Source organism: Lepidochelys olivacea (assembly GCF_965140295.1).
Source record: "Lepidochelys olivacea isolate rLepOli2 genome assembly, chromosome: 1".
In the NCBI taxonomy this organism is placed as follows: Eukaryota; Metazoa; Chordata; order Testudines; family Cheloniidae; genus Lepidochelys; species Lepidochelys olivacea.
Window position 1 is genome coordinate 9415135 of NC_140411.1, and position 8356 is coordinate 9423490.

At 48.6% G+C, this 8356-nt stretch overlaps 1 pseudogene across 1 annotated transcript; it reads right to left on the minus strand.

Annotated features, from left to right (window-relative positions):
- Positions 1-3426: 3426 nt before the first annotated feature.
- On the minus strand, positions 3427-7564 carry LOC311514770 (ecto-ADP-ribosyltransferase 5 pseudogene; annotated as a pseudogene). Its single transcript has 3 exons — positions 7499-7564; positions 4296-5211; positions 3427-3480 (listed from the first exon to the last, which is right to left on the minus strand). The product of its transcript is annotated as an ecto-ADP-ribosyltransferase 5 pseudogene (transcript).
- Between the last annotated feature and the right edge of the window lie 792 nt (positions 7565-8356).

Here is an 8356-nt window from a genome sequence, read left to right on the forward strand (position 1 = left end):
TGTGGCAGGAAGAAGTCCATGAAGGCAGCAGCAAGGAGTCTGACAGGACAGACCTTGGCTGCTGCTTATAGGGTCTGTGGACTGGAACCCAGTTTAGTAGGAGGCCCTGGGTTCCCCCACCAGGCACTGGGGTAGTGGCATGGGGCCCAGAGAAGGGAATAAGGCCAACTGAGCACCCTGAGGGAAATGTACGAAGATAATGGGGCCCAGAATCGGGGCCAAAGAGGTTTTGTGAGGACATTAGACTTTTATTAGTTGGACTTTAATCCAACCCTGTGTGGAAGTTACCCTGTGTGGAAGTCCTCACTCTGCGTTTGTCAGCAACACGTCAGAGACCCTTTTTATTCTCAAGCAATTGCAAGGGGGAGAGTGCGCACGGACAGGGATTCCCCCTTCCTAGGCAGGTCTCCGCCAGATAAATAGTTAGGGCAAGCATTTATACCTTTTGTTACATACAATAATGATCAACTGCTGCATCTAGAATCATAGAATATCAGGGTTGGAAGGGACCTCAGGAGGTCATCTAGTCCAACCCCCTGCTCAAAGCAGGACCAATCCCCAATTTTTGCCCCCGATCCCTAAATGGCCCTCTCAAGGATTGAACTCACAACCCTGGGTTTAGCAGGCCAATGCTCAAACCACTGAGCTATCCCTCCCCCCATAAAGTTTATACATATTCCTTCCTGATATCTTACTTTTCTCAGCAGTTCCTGCTACAGTCTGCGTTCCATTCTTATCTAACACAAGGTCAAAACAGCATCTCTTACAGTTTTCCCACTCGCTTCCCACTCGCCCAGGCCCTGCCTTAAAGTCTCGCGTTATTAGAGTTAGAGTTAGCCTGACTCTTGCTCTATTCCTAAGAAAACTAAGATGTCTGCGTCCAAATTCCCTTTATCCCCCCGGGATAATGGAACATTCCATCAGGTGGCACACTGCTGAGAATCCCTGCTGGAGAGGAGCCGACGGTTTATCATGAAAATGCCAAGAGATCTTTAAGTGCAGCGTAGGTGCCCAAAGCAGTTAGTCATTCATTGGCTGGAAGCACTTGGCATTTCTCTCCAAGAATCTGGCTCTATTTTTAAAGTCTGACCCATCAACTAGATTGTGCTAATTCCAATATTCCTCGATTGTAACCCCATTGACTTGCAGTGCCGTGTCTAGGCAGGGTTAGCTCCCATGGCCAGGCTCACCAGAGTTTGTCCCTGGAGAGCTCAGACTGAGGCTGAACATCCCACCAGATTGCAGTTACCTGAAACGTTCTGCTTGTGTTTCAGCCAAGAGGACCCAACAAGATTGGGGTAGCTCTGGTAAGAACCTATTTGTTGGCGTTAATTGATTTGTGAAGCATCGTTCTCATGCATGGGAGTTCTGAGCATGCAATCCCAGGACAGTCAGTGGACATGCAGGTGGGTAAACTAGCCCAGCACTGGGCCCTTGAGCTCTCCAGTTAGAAATATAATCTTCTGAGCAAATTTGATATGAAAGTGACTGAGAGATATAGACATGGGACCCCACAAACTGCGCTGTTACAGTTTCACTTGGTTGAGACCCAGATTAAATCTGTCAAAAGTATTCATAAAAATACTCCAACTTAGTTCATTTCTGAAAAGTCTTTTACTGAAGTCATCAAAAGTCAGTACAAAAGTACTAGCATGACAGCAATACAAGTAATTATTTATATAACAGGCACCAATTTATAGCTTTACCATTGTAAGACAAATCCCACCTCGAATAGAACTATGAGCTTTCAATTCGATCTACTCATCGATAACGTATCATCAAAGCTTGCCCAAGCAGGTACCAGAGACACGCCCTCCATGTTTCTGGTTTCCCTTTGGAACGCTGGCAGAATAGCGGGCCGGCTTTGGACCTGGCAAGTCCCATCACCATGATTTGTGTTAGAGGGAAAAAGTGAGTAACACAAATACGACAATTGAGAAACCAGCAAACCGCTTCAGAGCAGCAACATGAACCAGGATGATGGATCCTCCAAACAGTAAATGGCTCAGAACACTGGGGAAGGCGATGCCGCCTCTAGTAGCTGTTGATAGGAAAAAGCAGATCAAAGAAGTGATAGGAAATTATTTCACACTGACAGAGATCTTTAAAGCTGGACACCGGTACCCTTCCCAACAGCTACTGGAATCTGTTTATGCCAGAGGGACAACATTAATCCATTTCCCCTCTGCAGGACACCCCATCCTGGGATTTTCCTGGGACATTCACCTCACTGGTGAGATATTTCACTGGCTTCCTCCCTCCTCAGCCTGCTTGTTCCTTTGGTATCAATCATTAGTGAGCACGTTTCACCCAAGCCAGTCCCAGAGGCTCTGATTTGGAGCTTGTTGTCTGCCACCTAAGTGTATTCCAGACCAGTTATGAATAAAAGACATGAGTCTATGAAAGACTGGCTGCAGACACCAGTAACACCATTTCTGTTTTGGGCTTGTTTTTTTTTATTGGCTTTAGGGAAAATGTGGAGCTGGGCAGAGAAGAGTCATTCCATTTCATGGAGGATTTTGATATTTCAAAATTTGCTTTTGTTCTGACATGGAATAAAAAGAACCCAAATTTTGAAATTCTCCACACAAGAGAAGGGAGCATCAGCTCTGGGACAGTCCACCAAGCAGACTGTCCCAGAGTCGGGGGCACTGGAAGTCCTGGGGTCAATGACTCTTAGGCAGCCCACCAGCCAAGCTGCCAAGGAGCCAGGCGGGTGAGCTGGCCAGAACCCAGGCAACGTTCTGACAGAACAGTGTCAAAATCAAAGTCTCTGCAAAAGGTTTAGAGTTTGACAAATTTTCAAATTCCAACGAGAAAATATTTTGTTGAGATTTTTCCGAGCTCTGGTAAAATAGTCCTGTTTCGTCCTTTGGGAGGATGTCGCCCCACTGGGGACAGAATGGGTCTAGTTATGAGAGGAGAGAGATAGAGACACACTTGTGGTGTTGGGTGAGGGGATGTGTGTTCAGCCTTTAGTTCAGAACAATGAAGTTGAATCATTAGTGCTCTAAGGGGTTATTTTCCTTACATTTATTTTCTGAAATCAACTGTGCCTGGAATTGAGTCAGACGTGAAGGTGCTCAGATACGAGTCATGAGCTCCATACGAGAACCTGGATAAATGGACAGAACGTGCAGTTCACCCCACTTTTTTCTCAAGTTGTTTCCCTGTGTATGACATGTTTGCCTGGTGGAGTTGGTCTTGGCCCTGCCCCTAAATACAGAGGGGAAGTTATGGTCAAATCAATGAAAACAAAATGTTTCTTTCTTACCAGAGTTGTCAACACACATTTGGTTCTTCTCTCCTACGGTACAAACAGAGAGGGTCAATGAAATGTGACCTCAGGTAGAATTTTCAACTCCATTCTACTATTTCCAGAGAAACATAGTAATTGTCAGACTGGATCCCGCCAACAGGCTACATCTAGCCTGGTGTCCTGTCCCTGACTGAGGTCAGGCCCAGCTGCATCAGGTGAAGCTGTAAGAAACCCCGGAGTGGAATTACCTACGCATACAGGAAATTACTTCCCCAACCCTGGCAGTTAGTGACTGCCTTATGACCTCAGGCCTAAGGGTTTATTGCTCTTTTAAAAACAATTTTTTATCCTATGTAACATAACTGTGGAGATTCTGTCTATATAAATAGTTAATTCCCATGGGTTCATATAATGCTGTTATAATATTTTTACATTATTCTCCATCCCATCATTCCTTATGCTTGCAAGCATTTATGTTTCCTTTATAGACCTAGCAGCACATTGAACAGAGCTTTTCATTGAGATTTGCACTGAACTCTCCACAATGAGGGCCAGGTTTCCTTCTGAGTTGATACAGCTCATTAACAATCCAGGGAAATTATTCCTCACAAAGTGCATTACCTTGAATGTGTGTCAGTGAATTTCACCTGATCTTGTGTTGCCCATTCACCCAACTTGGTTAGATCTCTCTGAAGTTCCTCACTGTCATCCCTAGTCCTGACTGCCCTAAATAATGTGCCATCTGCACACGATGCCACCTGACTGCTCCCTTTTCCACAGCCTGTGGATTTGCTGTGCTGTGTCTGAGGAGCCACAGCTGCTCTGCCACGGCTCTTGTGGACTCTGTACGAGACATGTGTGTGTTGAAGACTCGCAGTGTTTTGGGGCCTACACCTGTCTTCCTAGTGCTCCCATTGCCAGGGTGTCATAGAATCATAGAAGATTAGGGTTGGAAGAGACCTCAGGAGGTCATTTAGTCCAACCCCTTGCTCAAAGCAGGACACCTGGTGTCATGGGTGTCTAGGCATCTAGGCACCTTCTCTTTCCTAAGTGAGCACTTGGGACCCAGTGTCCACCCTCCCCAGCCCGAGGTCCTCCCTAGCAGCAAGAGTCGTGGCAGCCTGTCTCCCCTGGTCCTGGTGGCAAGTCCCCAAGTCAGCGTCCCTCTCATCAGCTCTCTCTGAAGAGGGGTTTTCAAATTCTCCACAGCAAATAGCCCTACACAGATATTTCTCATGTTCAGCCCAGTACTCACCACCCAGGTATGCACAGTTAAAATGGCTGCAGGTCTGGTTTGTGCTCCGGAGGACAAAGCGGTTACTCCCTTGTCTTCGGGACACATTGAATATCTCATGGACTGGGATTAATACTTCTTCCTCCTCCTGAATGCATGAGAAGGCCCTGATCTCAACACCAGAGCAAGTGTGAATGGTGAGCAATGTGTCCATGCCAAATTTCTTAGCTACTCCTATATCAAAAGACGAAGAGGCAAAGTATCCAAACCTAATGTGACCTGATCCCGTGTGCTGAAGTCTGACAGAAACCCCCCGGTACACCGTCCTTTTGTACATCATATCACACCTCCCTCGTAAGAGCTGTGAAGCTCTTGTCAAATAATAATGAAAGGCTTTGAAGTGGAAACTGGCCATGTAATGAGCTCGAGATGTCCCAGCCCCTCTGACTGCCGCATTCAACTCACTGTGAAAGTCATTGTCAGTGTAGGCTATAATGGCTCTTCCATGCTCATCTTTAAAGCCTGTGGGCAGAGAAATCTTTTTCTTTACAAGTTCCCATTTTTTTTCTGAGTTTTCCCACACCCTGCTAAACAGTGAGGACATGGACTTTTCTTTTTCTAGCAGTCCAGGTGCAATTCCATCCATTTCTTCAGCACATGCTAGATATTGGTCATCAAAAGCGTCATCCATCATGCTCAGCTCCACCTGACATTTTGCCTGGGAGAATAAAGGAAATGTACGGTCACATTAGCATTTGTGTTACAATAGCATCTAAAGGTCCCACCCAGGATCAGGGCCCTGTTGTGCTCGGCCCAGTACAAACACACTGGAAGATGGCCTCTGCCCCAAGACAGAGGAAAGGTGGGAGAAAGGGATGGGACACACAAGCAGAATTCTCAGTGTGTTGCTTGGCAAATGTCACACTGGCGCCTCGATTTTTTTGGGAGGGAGGAGCGGGGTGGGTGTGATGCATTTGTAGCTGCCCTGTAGTAATTGATTAATACTGTCTGTTGCCCTGGTTCCTGGGGAAAAGAAGCAGGGATGGATACAAGAGGTCTGGGAATGCAGGGGATCAGAAAATCTGTGTCAGGTTTAACAAGGAACCCTTAGTTAAGAGGGGAGAGGGAGTTGTTCAAGGGAGCCAGGCTCAAAGACAGGTCCAGCTGGGGTGCAGAGAGCCTGCCTACATTAGCCCCAGGGGATGGTAGCCCTTTAGGTAAGACTGATGTGAGTGTGGACTGTGGGTTGTTTTAAAATCCGGTTTCTCTAAACGATTTGTTCCCACAGTAAAATGAACAACACTTCTTTGGTGTCGGCAGATACAACACTGCGCCCCGACTCCCGAAGGGATGAACCGCAGGGACCTGAACTCAGCCGGAGCTGCTGGGTAAGCACGATGGACACACAGGTACCTCAGCCCAGGGCCCCGTCTGAGAGTGGGAGAATCACAGGATTCCTGCCCAGGAGGGTAAAGGCACAAGGCCTGACACCCGAAGGGATGCACTCAGAGACCAGAGAACCATGTACCCATGACAGAGGTGTTTTTAGTTTACTGGGGTCTATGTTAGTGTAATAAATATATTGTGGGCAGATGTAGGGTTGGGAAGAAAGGCAGGAAGGGATACATCAATAGGAAAGACAAAGCAAGGGGAACAAGGGACATAGAAGTTGCAGTGGGGGAGGTTTAGGTTGGATATTAGGAAAAACTTTTTCACTAGGAGGGTGGTGAAACACTGGAATGCGTTACCTAGGGAGGTGGTAGAATCTCCTTCCTTAGAGGTTTTTAAGGTCAGGCTTGACAAAGCCCTGGCTGGGATGATTTAACTGGGAATTGGTCCTGCTTCGAGCAGGGGGTTGGACTAGATGACCTTCTGGGGTCCCTTCCAACCCTGATATTCTATGATTCTATGATTCTAAGGGAGGGCGCTAGGAGGGACTGAGATCCCAATCCACTCCCACAGGAATATCTAGAAACTACCCCCATTTACCTCAGAGGGAGTCAGTGGGTTGCCATCTCCATATGCCTGCCATGCACTGCATGCTCCAGGGCTGGCGGTGCCCGTGGGAAGGTTCCATCTAGGATCAAACCCCCGAATGCACATGGAGGACGGCAACACTGTTGTGGTGGGTTGTATAAACCCCACACTGGTTAACCAGGGCTTAACGGGAGCCTGAGCCCCTTTAGGCTGTGGGGTGGCACCTGGAGGGGTGTTAGGCACAACTGCTGATCAAACCCAGCTGGGGTGGCTGGGGATGTCCCCGCTTGGGCTAAAGGCAGAGAAAGGCTTGGAGCCAGAACTGGAGAGCCCATAGCCAGGAGAAGGCCTGGGAGGCTGGGGGCAGTGAAGCCTGCGGCCAGAGGTGAGTTGCCTCAGGTCAGGAGGAAGCCAGAGGCAGTGTTGGTAAAGCCTAGGGGTCGTTTGGACTGGAGTTTGAGGGGCTGCAGGGAGAGGGGGAAGACCTCGGCAGTCCCTCTCCTGGCAGTAAAGAGTGGAGAGACCTGAGGGGAACAGGAAGGCTCCCGCAGGGTGGGGAGGAAGCCTGAGCCAGGCAGAAATTAGTTTAATTTTGTTCTTTTGGTTTGGGATTGTGTTGGGGGATTCCACGGGGGAGCCCTGCGAGCCCAGCCCTGAAAGAAGGGTGAGCCGGGGGAGGCTGTGCGGGCTGGAAAAGGGCTGTGGTAGGAAGATGTCAAGGGAGGCAGCAGCAAGGAGTCTGACGGAACAGACCTTGGCTGCTGCTCAGAGGGTCCCTGGACTGGAACCCAGTTTTGTGGGAGGGCCGGGGTTCCCCTACCAGCCACTGCGGAAGGGGTTGTGGGGCCCTGATTAGACAAACACTTGTCCAGGCTGGTCTCAGCCCACAACCCTGCACTAGATGACCTCTCAAGATCCCTTCCAGCCCTACATGTCTGTGGGTCTAAGGCAGTGTGGGTGCCTGCATAGTCTTGAGCAGAAACACAAGAAAATACAGAGTGCTTCACTGGCAAAGCTCAAGAGTTTACCTGAGGGATTCCCAGCCAGGTGTGAAGACAGAAGTATGTCAAGGGGATCAGCAGAGGCTTCATCATGGTTCCAACATCCCTGTGCAGCTGCAGGAAAATCCATCAGGAAAATCAGTGGAGATTTGGGGGGAAAGAACACACCAAACCTAAACATCCTCCCGATTGTTTCACCGTGATCCATTGTTCCACATTCAGTAACTAGGATTTCCCAGGTGGGAATTGGTAATCTCCCAGACTGCAGCCCAGCCGTAACGGAGGTGGGTTTGATCCTGAAATACAGTTCTCAGCTAGGGGGAGGGGAGTAGTTGTGGGGAAATCCTGCTTTCACTTCATGGTGATCACATTTCCCTAAAAGCCTTTGGGAGTTAGAAATATGATCCGTAGTGCTGCTGTGTTTACTTGTAAGTGCCGTTACACAGCACAATACACAGAAACCAGCGGTCAGGCAGGTCTGTTGATCATATCCTAGGGAATGTGGCTAAAATAATGACATAGCTCAATATTTCAGTACCTCACCCAAGTGCCTGGTCAAGTGTTTGCTTGGCAACTACCTTATACACTCTGTGCCTTGCTGCTTAGTTCTGCCCTGTGGCTAACGGGGTGATCAATGACTCAGATGTCAAACACCAGGGCTGATCCGGTCACAATCATATGGCCCCTCTCAGAGACACAAACACAGGCCATGGTCACCTGGCCAGGTCAGGGACCCAAACCCTAGCTACATGGAGACAAACAGCAAACAGACCAGCATGCAACTTACCAAGTCCCTTTACCTCCATGCACCAGATCCATGGCTACGCCCTGAAAAACTCCCCTGCTTGCCTCTCCTCTTTGCCTGCTGAGCCGATCCCTGGTTTA